This window comes from Caretta caretta, chromosome 10 (genome assembly GCF_965140235.1).
Source record: "Caretta caretta isolate rCarCar2 chromosome 10, rCarCar1.hap1, whole genome shotgun sequence".
Lineage (NCBI taxonomy): Eukaryota > Metazoa > Chordata > Testudines > Cheloniidae > Caretta > Caretta caretta.
Window position 1 is genome coordinate 15,353,825 of NC_134215.1, and position 22,708 is coordinate 15,376,532.

Sequence of the window (22,708 nt, forward strand, 5' to 3'; positions counted from 1 at the left end):
TATTAAACACCAGTAGTGTTTTCAGACCATTGATTGCAACTTCCAGAGAATGGGCTATCTGAGTAGTAAGTACTTAGCTAGGAAGGAAGGACAGAAAATTAAAAAAAAAAAACACCACACTATCTAAACATATACAGCCTCACTCTAAGAACCTAGGCACTAGGGTGATGGATGCATAACGAAGACCATGATTCAGCAAGGTGCATAGTTCCCCTGAAATCATATCCACAGTTTCACTCAACAGGACTCCTCATGTGCTTAAATTTAGGCAAGTGCTTGAAGACTCAGTTGAATCAGGGCCAAATGCCTTAAATAGCTAGGCAGACCAAAAGAGAAGATAAGCAATTGCAAAATAAAAACCAAACCACCACACACACATTAATCCTAGGTCAAAAGTTTGCAAAAAGCATTTGCGAAAAAAGCATTCCCTTTTTTCTCATTAAAAAAAATGTGAAGTTTATCAGCCAGCTCTATTGAATCTCCCTCTCAACATTAGTCTTCATTCTTTTCAAGTGAATATTAATAAGACAACCAGACCATATAGTGAAGGCTCAGTTATATTATTTGCTGCTTAATGTGAGCTGCACAAAAGAACAGTACACAACTCTGTTGAACACACTGTTTTTTGTTAGGCTTAAAAGATCCTTGAATAGCAATCAAGATGTAATGATACTAGCAGAAGAAACCCAAGGATAGATAGGGGTACAGGGATAGCCTAGGTTCACCACAAGTGTGTCATTTAGGGTCTCTAATGAAAGCCTGTGTCACACTGCTCACCATAATCATTCTGAGAGGTACTTATATATGCATAAGTATTTTCTCTAGGCCTCATAGTTAAGGACACATCACTCAGAGGTAGCACACCTTGAGATAAGGGTCTCCTGCCTGGAGAAATCTATTTTCCTGGCAGACCATTCCATGCCTTACAATGGAAGTCTTTTAGGATACTAACTCAAATGCTAATATAGAGCTTTCAGAGACTTCAGAAGGAAGAGGTAAACAGCAGGGGGATGGGAAGGACCCTGTTTTCAAAGCATAGTCTGGGATATCTGCAGGTGCACAGGAATCTGGCATCCTTCAGTCTGTGAAGACAAGCTGCCAGCAGGCTCGATCTTATTTCCATAGGGTACTTACCACTAGGGCACCTCCTTCTGGCCACCCTGGGAATTAACCCTCCACAAGTCTGATGCCTCCATCTGTCAGCTTCTCAACCTGTGGTCTCTATCTTTCTCTGGGATTCAGGGTGCTCCTTCTTCATGACTCAGCCCTCCAGCCAGATCACTATAGCTCTCCCCTTCCTGGGTATCAAAGTCCCATTGGCCATTCCAGTCAACCTTCCAGCCCAAGGCCAGGTCCAGTGCTGCTTTTCCAGCAGCCAGTAGGGAAACCCAGGCTCACCCACAACTCTGGGTTCCAGTCCAGGGAACCTTATACTTGGCAGCTATGGTCTGCTAGCTCCCAGATCCTGTTGCTACTTCCCTGGACTTCTTCCTACTTCCCTCTTTATCCTCTGGACCTCCTTTGAGTTTACCAGCCCAAACTCCCTGCTCTCAGGAAGGAGCTGTAGACGACACCATCTCTGGCTTCTTGACAGCCTCCGTAGCCCCAAACACACCTCTCTTCTCCCCAGGAGTGACTACAGACTACCTGCAACCCCCTTCCGGTCTTAGCTTGCTGGCTTTCTACAAGCTCAGCCTGCTCTGCCCAGGTAGGCTTCCTCATCAATTAGTGTTTCTGGCTCTCACCCAGGTGTAGGCTATCAGATTAATTGTCTTAACAAACTGCTCTGCCCAAGGGGGCTGGAACAATTTGTATAGTGGAGGTGCTGAGAGCCATTAAACCAAACTATAAACCCTGTGTATGATGGAAACCAAGCCAAACTTTTTACCCCATGCCCCCCCTTACTCCTGTTCAGGCTCCCCTGCCCCTAGATCTTGGGTCGGGAGCAGGGCTGTGGCTCTGGGAGGGGAGGGGAGGGGAGGGGGGACACAGACAGGGGTAAGGGGGCCAAGGCTGGGGACACAGCTTGGGATGGGTGCAGAGCCCTGGGTGTAGGGCTGGCAGCCGGTACCCCACATGCAGAACTGGGAGCGGAGCCCCACGTAAAACCCAGGGGTGCTACAGCACCCCCCACTTCCCTAGTTCCCACACCTACTGTGGTAAAGTGCTTCACAGACCTTGTACCCTGAGAAGTGTCACACTCACTCTGAGGTTTGGTGGAGAGAGCAGGGTTCAACTAAATATAAAAGAAGGAGTGCAAACTCTGATTTGGCAAGATCAAGCTTGATTCTGATTTCTCCCATTGTACATCAGGAGTAATTCCATTGAAATCTAAGGTATAAATCCAATGTAAGTGAGATCAGAGTTAGGCCCCAAACAGGCAAATATTTATAGGAGAATTTTTTTAAAAATTCAGACCATGTTCTCTCTTTCCCCAGTCTCCATCCCACCTCTTCAGAGCTAATCATTTCCTCAAGACCAGGAACTCTTCCATGTTTTAACAGTCAGAAATCCACCCAAAAATGCTGGATCTGAAACCTGTATCTAGAGCCTCATTTTTAAATGGCTTTGTCTCTGTGAGAGGAAGAACTGACCCTCCCGATCCAAACATTTAAGTGTTTGAAATCTGCCTTAGTGTTTTGTGATCTGATCCTATCTCTGCTATTTCACTCACACAGCTACTATAGAAGGCAGAATACCTCAATCCCCTCCCAAATTCTACTCACCTCTTTTGCAGTGCTTGGGGCCTGAAAATGAATTGACTTTACTTGTGTCCATATTGATTTTGTTGGGTAAGAAGATTTTGAGGAGACAAAGTCTACAACTCAAATAAAGATGATCTGATTAAGTCTGCAAATGGACTTATTGCTCCTGGATCCTTTTTTATTTTTAAAAGTGTTATTGATTTGGAATTTGTAAAAGACTTCAGAGTAACACCAAAGAATGCTGTGCACAAAGGGATAAAGTCCGGGAAGATTGCACTGTCTTACGCAGCATTCATCTTTCACTAGAATTACAAAATAATACTTGTCAAGGCATACAAATTAAGATATGCAGATCACACAGCCATGAATTTGTCAAATATCTTCTTGCAAATCATTGGGGGCCACATGCCCAGCACTGATCAGAAGGATAGATGTTGATTTTCACTTGACAGGTTTAGGGCTAACTTCTCCTTCATGTGCGTGCTCATGTCTCTCATCAAATGCAAGGACCGCCCAACAGTTTGAACACTGGCCTGAGATTTGGTGTTATGTTAAGAGTATAAAATACTCTTTCTGGAAGCTGCAATGTAACACTAATTTTTCTCAGAATCCCAGAACTATAACAGCCAGGAACCAAAGAGAGAGAGAGAGAGACAAAGCAAGCTGCTCCCTAAGGGAGACACAATTCACTCCATCTTGCTTTAGGCTGGCTCTTTGCAAACTGTCTGCTGAAGACCCCACCTTGCATGCCTCCCTACACAACCCACTATCCTGCAAACAGGACCAGGAAAACCCCATAGAATTTAAAGTGATAGCGTATAATGCTAACACAGTTTCCCCCCTTGGAAGACATGGATTCAATTCCTGTGCTGCCACAGACTTCCTTTGTGAGCTGTGGCAATTAATTTAATCTACCGGAGCCTCAATTCGCCACTTGCATAAGGGGAGTAAAATCACTCCCCTACCTCACAGGGGTGTTGTGGGGATAAGTGCATTACAACTGTGAGGTGCTCAGATTCTACAGTAATGAGGACCATAGCAGTAGAACTTGGAGTTCCCAAACTGAGTTCTGAGAACTACAGAGGATCTGCTGAGCACTTGCTGGGGATGTGCCATCTGCTGGCTAGTAATTCTGGTTCTCCTCCTTGTCTTTAGCTGCTGCATTTAATTAAAAGACAGCTAAACAGACACTAAAGACTTTCCTAGTGTAACTTTCCCATGACCGTAATTCATGTCTTTGCCACAGGGATACTGTAGGACCATGAATGGCAGGGAAAGCATCCCACACAATTTTAAATGGGATAATCACTCTAATGAGAAGTGGTGCAGGGTGTGAAACAGCGTGAAACTCCTGTTCTAGGCAAAAACCCTGCAGGAGACAATAGTTCTAGGAACAATTCTGTTCTCCTTATTCAAAAAAAGCTCTTTCTTCACAATTTAGAAGGAAATGACTCTTTCAGTGATTTTTTACCATTGTCATATGACGCAAACTGACTTGAAACCTTGGTTTACACAGTTTTACCATATAGACGGCCCAATGCTTTTCTGACTTGCACCAGTTTTACACCAGCGTAAAGCTATTAATTTCAGTGGAATCAGTCCTGATTTACACCAGTGTCGGAGAAAAGGAAATCAGGCCAATAGTGTTTCTTAATTAATAAATTAGATACTTAGAAATCCAGGGTATATTAACATAAATTGCTAGTTTACACATATGATGTATATATACATAGCACCTAAAGCACTTTGAAACTGGAGACATACGACATCACTGAAATGTAGCCATTTCTGGGATGGCATGCAGCAGCAAACTCAAGAAAAGCGTCATTGATTTCAGTGACGTTATTTGAACCTTTACATGCAACTTGCACAATTCACCGGGCATATACCCAGGCAGGAGGGTTCCTTAAAAGGTATAAGGTTTGATTCTCCTTCTTACACCAATATAAAACAGGAATAAAGTCCTGGAAATTAATGGAATTACACTGACGCAAAACCAGTCTAAGGCCCCAATTCAGGAAAGCACTTATCCATGTGCTTAAAGCTAGGCACGTGCTTAAGTGCATTCCTAAATCAGGGCCCATCTGAGATCAGAATGAGGCCCACAGTATTTAATAAAGCTGCAAGATACTACATGCATTCAAATTCCCATGAAAGACAGAGATAAGGCCACATACAGCTGAAGAGGAAAAGAAAGGATGATTGGTAAAAGAGTTCAAAGAGAAATATTGAGTAGATAGTCCAAACAGAAACCTGAATTCCCTATAGAACTCCCGCACAGAAGGTCAATTTGGAGACCTACCAATGGGGGAGGAAACAGTATACACTTTATTGATCGAGTTACCTAAGCTATCCAGCTACTGAAAAATGACAAAATAAAAGGGAATAGGTATTGATCTGCTCTCAGGGAAATGTGGAGAGGAAAAACTTGCTGCTACTGAAAAAGATTGAGATTTTAACTTTTAGTGTATTTATTGTGGTACTTAGTAGTTTCAAATAAAGCACCTGTAAATGGATTAAAAACTGGCTAACTGATATGTCTCAAAAAGTAGTCATCAATACAGAATCATCATCAAATGAGCAGTACTTCTAGTGGGGTTCCTCAGGGATCAGAATTAGAACCAACAGTATTCAATATTTTCATCAATGATCTGGAAGTAAATATAAAAATTTGCAGATGACACAAAGATTGGTGAAAGGGTAAATAATGAGTATAAGACAGGCATACAGGGGGATTTGGATCACTTAGTAAGCTGGGCGCATTCAAGCAAAATGGGTTTTAGTATTACAGCCAAATGCAAAGTTATACATCCAGGAACAAGGCATGCAGGCCACACCTACAGAATGGGGGAACTGTAGCTTGGAAATCAATGACTCTGAAAAGTATTTAGTGACCATAATGGACAAGCAAATGAATATTAGTCCCAGGGCAATGCTGTCACAAAAAGCATTAATGCGATTCTTGGATGTAGAAACAGGGCAACAGTGAGTAGGAGCAGGGAGATGATTTTACCTGTGTGTATGGCACCGGTGAGACCAATATGGAATACTGTGCATGGTTCCGGAGTCCACATTTTCAAACCAATATGGAAATACTAGACGGTGTGCAGAAAAGAGCCAAAACAATGTGCAAGTAAATGAGCCTCTGATGGTGTGGTTGGGTCCTATGATGGTGTCACTAGAGTAGATAGGGGGACGAGCCTCGCTTACACACAGCCCTCCAACCTGAAGCAAATACTCACCAGCAATTACACACCACACCACAGAAACACTAACCCAGGAACCTATCCCTGCAACAAACCCCGGCGCCAACTCTGTCCCCATATCTACTTTCATCAATTATTGGCCTTCAGCATTGGTTCTCCATTTGTAAGGTAACTCCCTTCTCTTCATGTGCCATTATATATTTATGCCTATATCTGTAATTTTCACTTCATGCATCTGAAGAAGTGGGTTTTTCTCATTAGAGTGATTATGCCCAAATAAATCTGTTAGTCTTTAAGGTGCCACTGGACTCCTCGTTGTTTTTGTGGATACAGATTAACATGGCTACTCCCTCTGATACTCAATCTGGTTAGCTTATCAAAAACAAAAATTGAGAGGTGACTTGATTACAGCAAATACCAAATACTAAAGAGCTCTTTAATGTAACAGAGACAGGCAGAACCAGAACCAACAGCTGGAAGCTGAGACCAGACAAATTCAAATTAGAAATTCAGCACATATTTTTAATAGTGAGGGTAATGAAACATGGAAATAAATTACTCAGGGAAGCATTAGATTTTCCATTTCTCATCATCTTCAGATCAAGACTGGATGCCTTTCTAGAAGATATATTTAAGACAAATGCAGGTTATTGAGCTCAGTACAGAGTAACTGGATGAAATTTAATGGGCAGTGTTATACAAAAGATCAGACTAGATGATCTAATGGTCCCTGGTGGCCGTAAATGTGATGCATCTATGAATTCCATACCATAGTAGTTGAATGTGTCCTGTCAACACCACAATTTAAGGCCGGATCCCCATTGAAGTCTATAGGCCTTTGGCATTGAGTTCAATAGGAAAAGGATCAGGCTGCTTGCTCATCAACCAACTTATTCATAGCTGACATATGGAGGAGGGATAGCTCAGTGGTTTGAGCATTGGCCTGCTAAACCCAGGGTTGTCAGTTCAATCCTTGAAGGGGCCATTTAGGGATCGGGGCAAAAATTGGGGATTGGTCCTGCTTTGAGCAGGGGGTTGGAATAGATGACCTCATGAGGTCCCTTCCAACCGTGATATTCTGTGACCTGGTTTACGTTTCCCCTGGGTTTTAGTTTTCCCTGTCTAATTGCCTTCCCCTCGTTTAACTATCATTTCAGGGAAGTTTATGAGCCCTGAACTGCAATGGACACTTGTTCAGCTGGTGTTGTAGCTGAGTGGTGTTAATTGTTCTGTCCCATGGTCCCATGTGAGCAGGAGGGGACACAGTGGCTCTGTAGAGGCCCTTCCTTGGTGCTGCCACAAGCCCTAAGTATTTCATGGTTTCCCTGTTTTCTTTGGATTTTTTCAGTTGCAGCTTTCTTCTGTGATCGTTTCCCTCAAAACAAGAGCTACAAAAGGATCTCTCAAAACTGGGTGACTGGGCAACAAAATGGCAGATGAAACTTAATGTTGCTAAATGCAAAGTAATGCACATTGGAAGGCATAATCCCAACTATACATATAAAATGATGGGGTCTAAATTAGCTGTTACCACTCAAGAAAGAGATCTTGGAGTCACAGTGGATAGTTCCCTGAAAACATCCATTCAATGTGCAGTGGCAGTCAAAAAAGCAAACAGAATGCTGGGAATAATTAAGAAAGAGAGAAGTAATAGGACAGAAAATACCATGTTGCTTCTATATAAATCTGTGGTAAGCCCACATCTTGAATAGTGTGTGCAGATGTGGTTGCCTCATCTGAAAAAAGTTATATTGGAATTGGAAAAGGTTCAGAAAAGGGCAACAGAAATGATTAGGGGTATGGAATGGCTTCCATATGAGGAGAGATTAATAAGACTGGGACTTTTCAGCTTGGAAAAGAGATGGTTAAGGGGAGATATGATTGAGGTCTATAAAATCATGACTGGTGTAGAGAAAGTAGATAAGGAAGTGTTGTTTACTACTTCTCATAACACAAGAATTAGAGGTCACCAAATGAAATTAATAGGCAGCAGGTTTAAAACAAATAAAAAGTATTTGTTCACACAATGCACAGTCAACCTGTGGAACTCCTTGCCAGATGATGTTGTGAAGGCCAAGACCGTAACAGGGTTAAAAAAAAAAAACTAGATAAATTCATGGAGGATAAGTACATCAATAGCTATTAGTCAGGATGGGCAGGAATGGTGTCCCTACCCTCTGTTTGCCAGAAGCTGGAAATGAGCGACAGAGGATGGATCATTTGATGATTATTTGTTCTGTTCATTCCCTCTGGGGCACCTGGCACTGGACACTGTTGGAAGACAGGATAGTGGGCTAGATGGACCTTTGGTCTGACCCAGTAGGGCCCTTCTTACGTTAAATCACAAATGCCTCATTTCAGTCTGAACCCTAGTATAATGAAGATTTTTGTCTGTGTGTGTATATGTGCACTGTTAATTAATATAAACCCTGGATACAGTGCATGTTATTAAAAACTCATAATAAATATTATTGCCAGGTGCTGAACAGCAGATGTTAAGCAGTATTTAAAGATTACGGGACCAAGGTAGGTCAAGTTATTTTAGTTCCACTCTCTGGAATCTAGGGCCTTTTAAGCAGATTATGTGAGGGGAACATGATTGCCTGCTTTCATTACCAGAAATTCACCATATCTAATCCCCTTGTTTTATGTGGCAGAGTGTGCTGAGTGACATTTGAATACTTCTTCTGGTTCATTTTAATCCACCATTCATAGTGATGGTCAGGCATCTGGGCACTCAATTGTTTGGACTAATTAATATATTAATATGCACCAGCGGGCCGTAAGTGCGGAAAATAATTCTGTAAAGATGATGAAGTCGGTGCTAAAGCCACTCAGACCTGTATGAAAGTACAGCATTTGCTCAGGCCACCCCTAGGAAATGTGGATCATTAAAAATGATGGACAATAGAGATGAACTAATGCAACTTGAAGTTTAATGGACAGGTACGCAGACTGCGCACTAGCTGCCAAGGAAGCTTCCGAGATGTCCGTTCGTGAAGGTTGTGTGTATCCTTTGCTCTGAAGAAGCAACAAAGTCCCAGGTTCATCTGGAGAGCGGACTGATGGGCTAGTGCTTCGATTAAAAGGCTCAGGTGAGGTCTACACTACAGACCTTACAGCTGTACAGCTGCAGCTGCACTGCTGTCAGGTCTTTTATTATAGCCGCTCTATGCTGACGGGAGAGAGCTCTCCTGTCGACATGATTCTGTGTCTGATGCTCTCCTGCCGACATAAGAACGGCCATACTGGGTCAGACCAAGGTCCATCTAGCCCAGTATCCTGTCCTCTGACAGTGGCCAATGCCAGGTGCCCCAAAGGGAATGAACAGACAGGTTATCATCCAGTGATCCATGCCCTGACACCCAATCCCAGCATTCTGGCAAACAGGGACACCATAGGGACACCATTCCTGCCCATCCCGGCTAATAGCCATTGATGGACCTATCCTCCATTAACTTATCTAGTTCTTTTTTTGAACTCTGTTATAGCCATTGATGGACCTATCTTCCAAGAATCTATCTAGCTCCCTTTTGAACCCCGTTATAGTATTGGCCTTCACATCACCCTCTGGCAAGGAGTTCCAGAGGTTGACAGTGCATTGCATGAAAAAAATACTTTCTTGTGTTTGTTTTAAACCTGCTACCTAGTCATTTCATTTGGTGGCCCCTTGTTCTTGGCTTTTGTCAGTGAAACTTATGTCAGTCAGGGGTGTGGTTTTTTCACCAACAAAAGTTTTACCGACAAAAGTGCTAATGTGGTATAGACACAGGCTCAGTTGTCCCCCTCAGAGTGTGAACAATAGCTCAAGCTGTGGGTTTGACTGCTAAAGCAGTGCTTCAGGGCGGTTTCTCTGCTTCTCAAAAAGAGAGAGACAATGAATAAAAGATTCTAGATGGAGACATTGAGCCAGATCCCAAGCCCATTGAAATCAATAGAAAGATTCCAATTGGCTTTAATGAGCTTTGGATCAGGCCCTTTGTTATCCTTATATTTCAACCTAGGTTTGCTTTGGTTGGTCTCTTTAATCATTTGGATTCTGTATTTCAAGTCCATTTCCATTCTCCTTTCCTATTTTAGTAGCTCAGCTCTTATCAAGTCTCAGTCTGTAAATAATTCTTTTCTCACTCCCCGTTTTTGTTAAAACTGAAAGTAATAATATCCAAAGGGGGACGGGGAGGAGGATGAGAGGTGAAGTGGAGGCCAATGTGACCATCTTTGAAGCATGACAGTCACCATTATCTAAGAAACCAAGGAGTTACTCTTAGCTCTGGGTAAGCTTAAGCAATTACAATAAGAGTTCATTTGATAGCAACAAAATCCTATTTTATCCACTATTTAAAGATCCATCACATTGCATCACATTCAGCTGATCAGATAGTAAAGTTATAGTCTAGCCCTATCTGCCCTGAGTCAGGGGTGGCATAGTAGCTCTATCGCACCAGGAGAAACCCATGGACCAGGCACTGAACTGTGACTCAGAATTCCTCTGCTGCTCCCCCCTTGATCTGAGGGGAGACTAATGGCAAGTCTACACTTAAAATGCTATGTTGGTGCCGATGCTGTAGCTCTTTAATTAAGACACTCTAAGCCGATGAGATAAAGCTGTCCCATTGGTCTGGTTAATCCACTTCCCCAAGAGGCGGTAGTTATGTCTCCTGTCAACATACCACTGTCTACACCAGGGGTTAGGCTGGTATAACTGCATCCTTCGGGGGTGGATTTTTCTCGCCCTTGAGCAATGTAGTTATACCAATGTCAGAGTATAGTGTAGACCTGGCCTGAGTAAGGGCAGTGAGATTCTAGCTCATAAAAACTAGAGCTGAGCTAATAATGGAGTTTTTGGTTCCTTGACTATTCTGAAAAATCTGAAATAAAAATTATATTGGGTCAAACTGAAGATGAATGTTTTAGAAATTTCCAGCATATCAAAAAGTCAACAACAAAAAACCCAGTTGTTTTGGATAAAACAAAACATTGTGTTCAACCTGAAACAAAAACGTTTTGTTTTAATTTTTTAGACTTAACATTTTTAAGTGTTTTAAAATAAAATGAAAGGAAATGTGTCTTTGTTCCCACAATAACTTCTAATCCACTTGTCTTCGTTATCGTTGGGGTTTATTAGCTAGATCAACTTCCATGAGCAGTTCGCTTCCAACACACCAGGACAAATTATTTGTACACTTCAAAATTCACCCCTGTGTTGAGAGCCACTACTGATGTATGCACTGCTTAGCTCCCAGTTAAGCCCTCTGGACAGAGATGAATTTTGCTCAGAGGAATTACATAAAAATTCTGGGGACAGATCCTCAAATTGTGTGAATCTCTGCAGCTCAACTAAAGTCAATGGATCTATGGCATTTTACACCAGCTGAGGATCTGGTCTCAGAAACTAACTACACAATTATAAACTGGCTGTCCAGTTTATGGCTATTCTGCTTTAGCCTCCAAGGCACATCTCAACAGATATTTAAAGAAAACTTCCCAGAGCGTTTCGCTGGCTTGGAAGTCTTTTTTCCGTCTTTATAATCACTGGGGAGAGGGGGGGGAAAAAAAGCCTTTTTTCATTCCATGTGATTATGCAACACACTTCAGAACTAGGCTGTGAGAGCTAAAAAGCCTGTAGGTCTTAGACTGGGATCAATCTGACAGCCACTAACCTAACATGGCTGTAATCTGATACAGCAACATAATCATGGAGGAACATATCAGGACTCCACAGATCCCTGCAAACCTCGACTTAATGATTTCAAAGCCAAGACAACTGTTACAATCAGGATGTATACATGAAATATTCTTAAAAATCCATATTCTCATTAGTATTAATTATTTTTCTAAAGTACCAGCCAGAAGCTGCAGGCTGGTCCGGGGCCCCACTGTGTTAGGTGGTGACATGGTGCCTGCCTCAAAAGGGTTGCAGTTTTTATACAGTGCAAGGGAATATGATGCATGATCTGCATGCAGTTCTCTACATGCAAAATGGGGTCAGCTGCCTCCAGGCAGCATTCTGCTCTTCCATGGGCCAGAGGCCCATTCAGGGGAAGTAGGGACAGTGGACAGGCCATGGAGGAATGTGTGAGCCATGTGAAGCAAGGGGATTCTTGCCTAACAGCCAGAACACACAAATATCATTTCCCCCGCTCCCCATAGGCCAAGCTTACTCACAGAGTCATATTACAATGTGATGCTGTATTGATTCTCCATACCCCTCCTATCCCATTCATGGCAGCTCTGGCCAACTGGCCATGGGACTTCTTGACAGTACAGCTGCAATGGAACCATACTGCTAGCAAATCTGTATAGGGGGAAGTCCTGGGATACTATAGCCAGCAAGGAGGCATAAATTCTCTATGCTGGTGGCCCTGGTTCCTAGGTCTTTGGCAAACAAAAAATATTGTCCCAGAGGAACCATTCGGTAGGGACTCTGCGAGATTTCCTTCTCCGCAGCTCCCTCCCATGTGTTTTACAATGTGAGAAGGGATCAAGCCCAGAATTACGCACTTTATCATACAATCTCTGCTCCATAATGGCAGCAAAATATAAAGCAGCTGTTACTTTAGTGACCATATTAAATAAGTTTTGTCTCTTAGGGGATGTTTCAGAAACTCAGCTAGATCACAAACAAAGGCTCTGATTCTCCCCACCCACCACCACCACCTCAAATTCAGGAAACGTTTTAAATTCCAGGAATGCTAAATTGGCCTTTTCTCCTCTCCTTCCCAGCTAATTAGAGTTTAATATTTGGTGCTTCTAGTCTTTCATTATTAGAGAACAGAAAATGTTGTGAATCACTAAAAATCAAAGAGCTGTACTCTGCTATCACTGTTTACCCAAACCTGTACCCATCTCAATAGCAATTTTGCAGGCAGAAATTCTAATGATGGCAGATTATGGCCCAACACTAAGATGAAAATAATATAGATAAATCTTCATTTGTGGTTATGTCAGTCAAGTATTTCACGTCTCAGGAGGGTTCATTATAGAAATCCAGGGCTGGGACAAACTGAAGAATAACCTTTCCAGCCTGTTCTAGCGCTTTAAGTGATGTAATCATCACAGCCGAAATTCTGTTCTGTGAAAATCCAGAGTGACTTCGATGACTACCAGCAACATTTACATCTTGGCCAAGAAAGTATAATGGGTTCGCAAACACAATGGCTACCTGACGCCATTGATTTTTAACCAAAGATTTATTGCTTAAAAATTGAGGGTGCAAAGTATCCCAACATCTTTTCTGGAAAGAAAACACAGTTTTTTCCTCTTTTCTTTCCCAACACAGTAGGGAAAGAAAAGGGGGAAAAAACTATTAGCCTTTTAATGTGATTTGCTGGGTTTTCAATCAAAGCCATTGCGGAATACACACTGTTTATTATTCAGTGCTCTGGGAAACTCATTTTGGGCCATGTTCTCTATTTAGAAGTATAATTTGATGAAACACAGGGTTTTTTTATATTTTGTGTCATGGTAAAGTCTCTGAAATTGTATTCAGACTATAGGAGAGTATAGTTATTAACCAAAGCAATATTGCATCCAGATTTGTACAACTAATTGTAACAGCATGCCTAACCCAAGAAGATAGAAATAGCATCTAAGGAACTGTAAGGTTACAGATGTACACGACAGTGCTTCTCAGCCAGTAGGCAGTGACACTCAGGGATCAGAAAAGACAATCAGGTGTGTCCTGAGACATTGAAAATGTCATTACAATCTAAAGCAAAGAAACTCCAACTCCCTTCCCACCCTCACCCTTCAAGGTCAGGTATTCTCTGTCAACCTCTCAAAATACACATACAAATAGATTATGTAGACACAACATTGTTATCCCGGATATATTTACTGTACGAGTAAGAGTAAAATCTAAGGGGGGTGGAGGGTCACAACACATTTGATTTTGAATGAGGGGCTGCCAATATGAAAAGGTTGGGAAACACTGGTATCATAGGGTACACTTTACAGTGGGCCCAGCAATAAACCTACTGAAGTCAATGGGATTCTTTCCACTGACTTCAGCTGACTCTGGGTCAGGCCCAGCACAGATCATAGGACATTCTTTGTGGTGGTTTGAGCTTTAAACCTTGTCTGCACTACAGGGTCTATAGCAGTATAGCCACAGCCCCATAGCTATGCTGGCATAAGCGAGTAGTGTAAACGCAGCCTGCAGCAACAGAAGGGTTTTTTCCTATCACTGTAGTAACTCCACTGATGGGTGGTAGCTAGGTCAACGGGAGCAGTCTTCTGTCGTCCTAGCTGTGGCTATACCAGGACTTTTCACACCCCTGAGTGATATAGCTACGTTGATTTGCATTTTAATGGTAGACGTGCCAGCCTTTTCAAGTCAAAACCTTTTCCTTGTACCACTGAAAACAGAAATAGCTGAAGAAAGATTTTACAAGTGACACAACCCTCAGACTCTACAAACAGCCTTTGCAAGTCTGACACAGATTTCTACAACAACCTGTTTTCACCTTGGCCTTTATTCAATTCAGATGGCTCTGCGGAGCTCTGGTCTGTCTCTGGAAAAGCAAATGATCATATTTCCAGTAATTACAAGATATTTTCCCCCCAGCCCATGGGATAGTATAATGAAAATAAATATGTCTGAAGCCAGCTGCTGCAGTATTGTTTCCCAAAACATGAACCTGACCTTCAGGCAAAGTCTGAGTGAGAGATAGTTTTTTCTGTACCCATGAAGATCAGAATGATTTAGATGTGTCCTGAAAAGCCAGTCGAACAGCCATTATTTCTGACTTCTACTGTTGAGTTCAGAGACAGCTTTTTCCCTTATCACATTTTTAATATTGTCACAGGCACTAGTTCCTTTCACAATTTTTTTCCATTCTTAATATAATGGATTATGTTATTTCATTTTGGATGATTTGGATTTTCATTTTTTTTCCCAGTTGTGACAATGTGGCTACTATAAGCTGGGGAAATTATTATGTAAAGAAAACTGCCACCGCTCAGATCAATAGCTGCTACTAAAATTAACATCCCTCACATGGAAAACAGTTGTGTGGGGTTTGCTCCTATGCATACTGATACAGAACAGAAATCTGGGGCCCAATCCTGCTCCCATTAAATGTTAATGGCCACTTTCCCATTACTAATTACAGGGGCTTTGCTTTTATTTTACTTTCCCACTCCAAATGACAGCAAACTCAGGCTCTCAAAACGCTCACTAAAAACAAAACCTTGTATAGAAAGTGTTTAACAGATGAATTACCATCAGCCTTTTTCCTCCATGCCTGAAAGTCAGCTCAGCAATTTCACAGCATCCAGCAAAAACAAAACACAAACCAAGGAATCGGAAAAGCTCCCTGACACCCAGAATGCGGATCAAAGGCAAATTGCCATCCTGTTCACCACAAAACAACCAAAAGAGAAAAAATTAGATGGAAACTAAACATTTTGGTAAAGATTAATTGCCTTCCTTTTTATTTCTGTAGTGAGTTTATATAAATTCCTTTTGTAATGCATTTGGTATACCAGGCCACTTTCTGATCCTTTGCGGTGATAATTATTGTACTCATCAACACTGGCACATTCCCCCTTTAACATGTGTAACCTATCTTTTAAAGAATCTCCGCTCCAGCACCATGCAGTCTTCAAAATTACTAGGTGTCAGAATAAAAAAAACAAAAACAAAGAATATAACAGAGCCTGGGTGATTCAGAGTAACCATTCTCCCCTGTGATTTAACGTCACAGTATATTTTTCACTTCATCCTTGTAACTTGTTTTTACCAGTATGCCTAGACTTACCATAACAAACAACAGCAAGCCTAGTGTCTGATCTCATTCACATTTAACTCAGTGGGAATTCTTCCACTGAGTCAGAGTGTGATTTTCACCCTGGTGACAGCTGGGTAAATTGACCAGAGCAATATAAAGGGGGTTCCCAGTGCAGATACTGGGAAGAAACCCATAAAGTTGTCTTTCAAGGGCCACTTTCAAGCCCTGCTGCAAGACACGTCCCATAGGGGCTACATTAACTTTGGGTATGCTTACACTTCAAGCTAGAAGGTGTAATTTCCAGTTCGAGGGAGATTCCCGCGCTAGCTCTGATCAAAGTAGAAGAGTAAAATAGTATGTAGCCATAGCGGTGTGAGCAATAAGAGAGGCTAACTGTCCTGAGTACATGTCTCTGACAGGCTAGCCCTTCCTGCCACCTATGCTACCACAGCTACACTCTATTTTCAGTGCCCTAGCTCCATCAGGGCTAGCATGGGTATGTCTCCTGGAGCTGGGAATGACACCCCGAGCTCACAGTGTAGACAAACCCTTAGACAGACAGACAGGGCTCTCTAAGTTAGCCTGCAGGCTTCTCCAGCCCCCAGAGCAGCCCAGCATCGGGAGGCTTAAATCTCACTCCTAGATGTCTGAAGTTGAGCACCCACACATCAAGGCACCCCAAACCGCCAATTAAATTGGGTTGAGACGAAGGAAATATTTTTCTGGTTCTTTTTTAAATCCCAAATATAGACAAAAGACAGCATCTTCTGTATAATGTATGAGAGACCAGGGCATAACTTAAAAAAGGAGAACTGCACACAGTCTTTATCTTCGATCTTGAATCCAGAGTGTAAAGCCCTGTTCCTAGCTGACCCGTAGAGTCAGTGATGGCTGGGTAACCATGGCAGCATATTTGAACAATGCCAAATGCTTGTAAACTGAGAGACAGAAGTCCAAGGAGTGAAATATACAAAACATGGAGCTGACTCTGGTGTAAACTAGAAAGAAGGCCATTGACGTCCCTGGATTACACCGCTGTGAGACCAGGGTAAGTGAGAGGGGAATCAGGCCTGCTTTGTTTCTAAGAGACTGAAATGAGGTATTTGAACACTGCATCTAAGATGTATTCAGCATATTTAAATCCCACTATAAGTTGTGCCCACTGGGCGAAATTCAGTAGTGGTGTAAATCAGAAGTCATGGGTGAGTGAGAAAATGGGAGTGATGGTAAAGGCTTGGTGTCACTGGAGATAATGCAGATTTTCACCAGTGTAACTGGTAGTGGAATCTGACCTTGGAACAGCTCCAGAATTGCTTTGATGGACAATGATCAACAAACGGTTGTTTGATCTGCCCACTTTCAATGCCGCTAGCAAGTCCTGATAGCTCCTCTCACCACACCATGAATAGCTATTTTCCTAGGTGTGACAAGGATACCGTACCCAGCCAAAAACAATCCTGGATGTACTAGACTATACCTTTGTGCCGCAAGTATTTACCTATCATAATTACCCCTGAAGCTGGAATCAGTTCCAAGACCTGATGAGCCTTGAGAAACCCCAATTAACGCACTACCATAAATAATTTGATCTCTTAGGACTATGTGCACTCTCTAAACTATAACAAACAGCTTCTTTAATGGAAAAAGGGATGATTGTATTGTCTGTTTTTCCCAGCCGCCTATAATTGGCCATAAAGAACCTGACTCCTTGCTTAAAACAAAAGCCAAAAATAAACCCCAAACCCCCCAGTATCCTGCCTGCTAGTCAGAGTGTGCTTTTGAAGTGAGTCCAGCCCTGCTCCACTTTGTTAACCAGAAACTTCACTACCTGCTTCTCTGGATAGAAGACATTATACATAGCATCAGATGAAGACCTGATACTCACATGAATTCGCCCAAGCCTCCTTCAGGACTAGAGGCACTGAAATGGTTGCACTGGGCCTTCTGCTTCCAACCTTCTGGAATGATTTGGGAACAGCCATTTTCAATCCATTTAGCCAGTTTTTAATCCATTTAATGTGTGTCATGTTAATTTGATTTCATTCTAGTTTTTTTAATCAAAAGTTAGGGAAGTCAGCAATTTTGAAGCTTTCTCTAAAATTAATAGAATCCAATATTTATTACAGAAATTAATAGTTTCCCACACATACTCTAATGCTGCATGGAGTGAGCTCAAACTGTGCATGGATTATCAGACAGAAAGATTCACAGAGCATACAGTAATTTAAGGGGGAAAGCAGATCTCTCTTTCACAATAAGACCTGTGCAGACACGGGCCTTTGTAGAGCATCCTGCCTATGTAACAATATTTGGCTGCATCTTTTGAACAGAAAAACCTTTTCTGGCTAGACAGTGAATTTACAGTGAATTCCCTCATAAATAAGAGATAAAAACTGACCTACATGATCTGTGCTTACTGATGCCCTGCACATTAGCCAAAATCCCATAAAGCATTAAGTGACATCATTTAGACATACACACTGAAGGCTAGATTCTCTGCTGTGCCCAATATCCACTAGACAAATCAAGTGGGAAGAGCCACAAACAAGATAGTCCCTGATCCAAGGGTTGGTTCTACACTGGCTGCAGTCCTGGCATACCGTGAGCGATGTCACCAAAGGGGTCATTTGCCAGGCAGGGATCAATGGAGCCCAGTAACATACTCCTACTGGCCCACCATTCCTGCCCCACACCCATGTCTCCAGTATGCACCTACACCATGGCTGAGATGGACGTGGTGTAGGAACCAACTGAGGACTGTTCCAACTCAAGGAGATCTTCAGCTGGAGATACCTAGCCTGTTTACAGCCCCAAAGGGGCCATATGAGGGACAGAGGCTGGCTCATGAGTACTTTCATTTCTTTGCTCACAGCAAGTTATAGCTTTGTGTGTTTTAAAGTGGAACAGATTTCATAGAAATCTGCATTATTGCATGTTCCAAGTGCTATAGCTGTCACTCAGCTCCCCATAAGTCATTACTTCCACATATTCAAAGCTTTTTGAGAAATGAAGTTTGTCATGTCACTTTCACACTCCATAAACAATATAGATGCCGGAATATGGTAATATTTACTCCTGTTTTGCCATCTGCTTATATATGCATATAAAATGTGAGACTCCCAGGAATCTGGAGCTGAAGAATCATATCCCTTTTAGATGCAAGAAAAAGGTTAAAAATGCAATAAATACACTTTCTTCTTTTTAATAAAACAATGTAGTATTGCACCCATTTAGAGGAAAGGTTATCAAACAATGTAAAACCACTCTCAGTGGATAATATGCTGTTCAGTGTCATGCCTTTGCTGAAAAGAACCGTTCTATAAAATAACACCATTTTAGTTATGTAATCAGTCAAAACACAGTGGAATACCAGTTGTTTATCTTAGGCAAGCAGAGACATATCCATCCCTGATATAATTCCATTGCAGTCAATTTATCCTAGGGAAGAGTTTCAGCCCTGAAAACACCCTTACCTGAGTATTGAGCCATCTCCTTTAAAATGCTAACACTTTGTTCTTTGATTTCTGCACTGGAGATGCAATCCAACCCCTTCTTTGTAGTTTTAGAATCTTTTCATTCCCTCCACTGCACAGCAGAGATGGAACTTGTGCAAGAAACAGTCAACAAGTAAGGGCCTGACTTTCAGAGCTGCTTATCCACACCAGCTCCCACTGAAGTCAGGAGCTGTGAGTAGGATGCCGCTGAAAATCAAATCATAAGTATGGAGGAGGCGGGTGGTGGTGGTCGGGGACTCTCTTCTCAGGGGGACTGAGGTATCTATCTGCCGCCCTGACCGGGAAAACCGAGAAGTCTGCTGCTTGCCAGGAGCTAGGATTCACGATGTGACAGAGAGACTGCCAAGACTCATCAAGCCCTCGGATCGCTACCCCTTCATGCTTCTCCACGTGGGCACCAATGATACTGCCAAGAATGACCGTGAGCGGATCACTGCGGACTACGTGGCTCTGGGAAGAAGGATAAAGGAGTTTGAGGCACAAGTGGTGTTCTCGTCCATCCTCCCCGTGGAAGGAAAAGGCCTGGGTAGAGACCATCGAATCGTGGAAGTCAACGAATGGCTACACAGGTGGTGTCGGAGAGAAGGCTTTGGATTCTTTGATCATAGGATGGTGTTCCAAGAAGGAGGAGTGCTAGGCATAGACAGGCTCCACCTAACGAAGAGAGGGAAGAGCATCTTCGGAAGCAGGCTGGCTACCCTAGTGAGGAGGGCTTTAAACTAGGTTCACCAGGGGAAGGAGGTAAGTAGGGATGTGGGATACAGGGAGGAAGCACGAGCAGGAGAATGCGAAAGGGGAGGGCTCCTGCCTCATACTAAGAAACAGCAAGTTATCTCAAGTGCCTATACACAAATGCAAGAAGCCTGGGAAACAAGCAGGGAGAACTGGAAGTCCTGGCACAGTCAAGGAATTATGATGTGATTGGAATAACAGACTTGGTGGGATAACTCACATGACTGGAGTACTGTCATGGATGGATATAAACTGTTCAGGAAGGACAGGCAGGGTAGAAAAGGTGGGGGAGTTGCATTGTATGTAAGGGAGCAGTATGACTGCTCAGAGCTCTGGTATGAAACTGCAGAAAAACCTGAGTGTCTCTGAACTAAGTTTAGAAGCATGAGCAACAAGGGTGATGTCGTGGTGGGAGTCTGCTATAGACCACCGGATCAGGGGGATGAGGTGGATGAGGCTTTCTTCCGGCAACTATCGGAAGTTACTAGATCCCAGGCCCTGGTTCTTATGGGAGACTTCAATCACCCTAATATCTGCTGGGAGAGCAATACAGCGGTGCACAGACAATCCAGGAAGTTTCAGGAAAATGTAGGGGACAATTTCCTCGTGCAAGTGCTGGAGGAGCCAACTAGGGGCAGAGCTCTTCTTGATCTGTTCTCACAAACCGGGAAGAATTAGTAGGGGACAATAGTAGCAGTGACAATGAGATGGTCGAGCTCAGGATCCTGACACAAGGAAGAAAGGAAAGCAGCAGAATACGGATGTTGGACTTCAGAAAAGCAGTCTTTGACAACCTCAGGGAACTGATGGGCAGGATCCCCTGGGAGAATACCTTGAGGGGGAAAGGAGTCCAGGAGAGCTGGCTGTATTTTCAAGAATCCTTATTGAGGTTACAGGGACAAACCATCCCGATGTGTAGAAAGAATAGTAAATATGGCAGGCGACCAGCTTGGCTTAACAGTGAAATCCTTGCTGATCTTAAATACAAAAAAGAAGTTTACAAGAAGTGGAAGATTGGACAAATGACCAGGGAGGAGTATAAAAATATTGCTCGGGCATGCAGGAGTGAAATCAGGAAGGCCAAATCACACCTGGAGTTGCAGCTAGCAAGAGATGGTAAGAGTAACAAGAAGGGTTTCTTCAGGTATGTTAGCAACAAGAAGAAAGGCAAGGAAAGTGTGGGCCCCTTACTAAATGGGGGAGGCAACCTAGTGACCGAGGATGTGGAAAAAGCTAATGTACTCAATGCTTTTTTTGCCTCTGTCTTCACGAACAAGGTCAGCTCCCAGACTGCGGCACTGGGCAGCACAGCATGGGAAGGAGGTGACCAGCCCTTTGTGGAGAAAGAAGTGGTTCAGGACTATTTAGAAAAGCCGGATGAGCACAAGTCCATGGGGCTGGATGCGCTGCATCCAAGAGAGCTAAAGGAGTTGGCGGATGTGATTGCAGAGCCATTGGTCATTATCTTTGAAAACTCATGGCGATTGGGGGAGGTCCCAGACGACTGGAAAAAGGCTAATGTAGTGCCCATCTTTTAAAAAGGGAAGAAGGAGGATCCTGGGAACTACAGGCCAGTCAGCCTCACCTCAGTCCCTGGAAAAATCATGGAGTAGGTCCTCAAGGAATCAATTCTGAAGCACTTAGAGGAGAGAAAAGTGATCAGGAACAGTCAGCATGGATTCACCAAGGGCAAATCATGCCTGACTAATCTAATTGCCTTCTATGACAAGCTAACTGGTTCTGTGGATGAAGGGAAAGCAGTGGACGTGGTGTTCCTTGACTTTAGCAAAGCTTTTGACACAGTCTCCCACAGTATTCTTGCTAGCAAGTTAAAGAAGTATGGGCTGGATGAGTGGACTATAAGGTGGATAGAAAGCTGGCTAGATTGTCGGGCTCAACGGGTAGTGATCAATGGCTCCATGTCTAGTTGGCAGCCGGTATGAAATGGAGTGCCCCAAGGGTCGGTCTTGGGGCCGGTTTTGTTCAATATCTTCATTAATGATCTGGAGGATGGTGTTGATTGCACCCTCAGCAAGTTTGCAGATGACACTAAACTGGGAGGAGAGGTAGATACGCTGGAGGATAGGGATAGGATACAGAGGGCCCTAGACAAATTAGAAGATTGGGCCAAAAGAAATCTGATGAGGTTCAACAAGGACAAGTGCAGAGTCCTGCACTTAGGACAGAAGAATCCCATGCACCGCTACAGACTAGGGACCGAATGGCTAGGCAGCAGTTCTGCAGAAAAGGACCTAGGGGTTACAGTGGAATAGAAGCTGGATATGATTCAACAGTGTGCCCTTGTTGCCAAGAAGGCCAATGGCATTTTGGAATGTATAGGTAGGGGCATTGCCAGCAGATCGAGGGGCATGATTGTTCCCCTCTATTCAACATTGGTGAGGCCTCATCTTAGAATATAATCATAGAATCATAGAATATAAGGGTTGGAAGGGACCCCAGAAGGTCATCTAGTCCAACCCCCTGCTCAAAGCAGGACCAATTCCCAGTTAAATCATCCCAGCCAGGGCTTTGCACCTGCTCATGCATATTATCAGTAGGTCTGGCTCCCTGTGCCACAGTGGTGAAAGAAAATGCCTTTTTACAAAAGACTTTACATGCCACTTAATAGTGACTGCAGCCACCTGGGTGTATAGGTTACATACACATGTCAGTCAGTGCAGGATTGGGGCTGTAGTTTGTGTGTCATTGGGGAATAAAGGAAATAGAAATATAATTTGAGAAGACCACCTTTTTTTTTTTAGAGGCACAGTTTATAGGTCTAAAAAATATGATTAAAATCATAGCACTGTGAAGTGTCA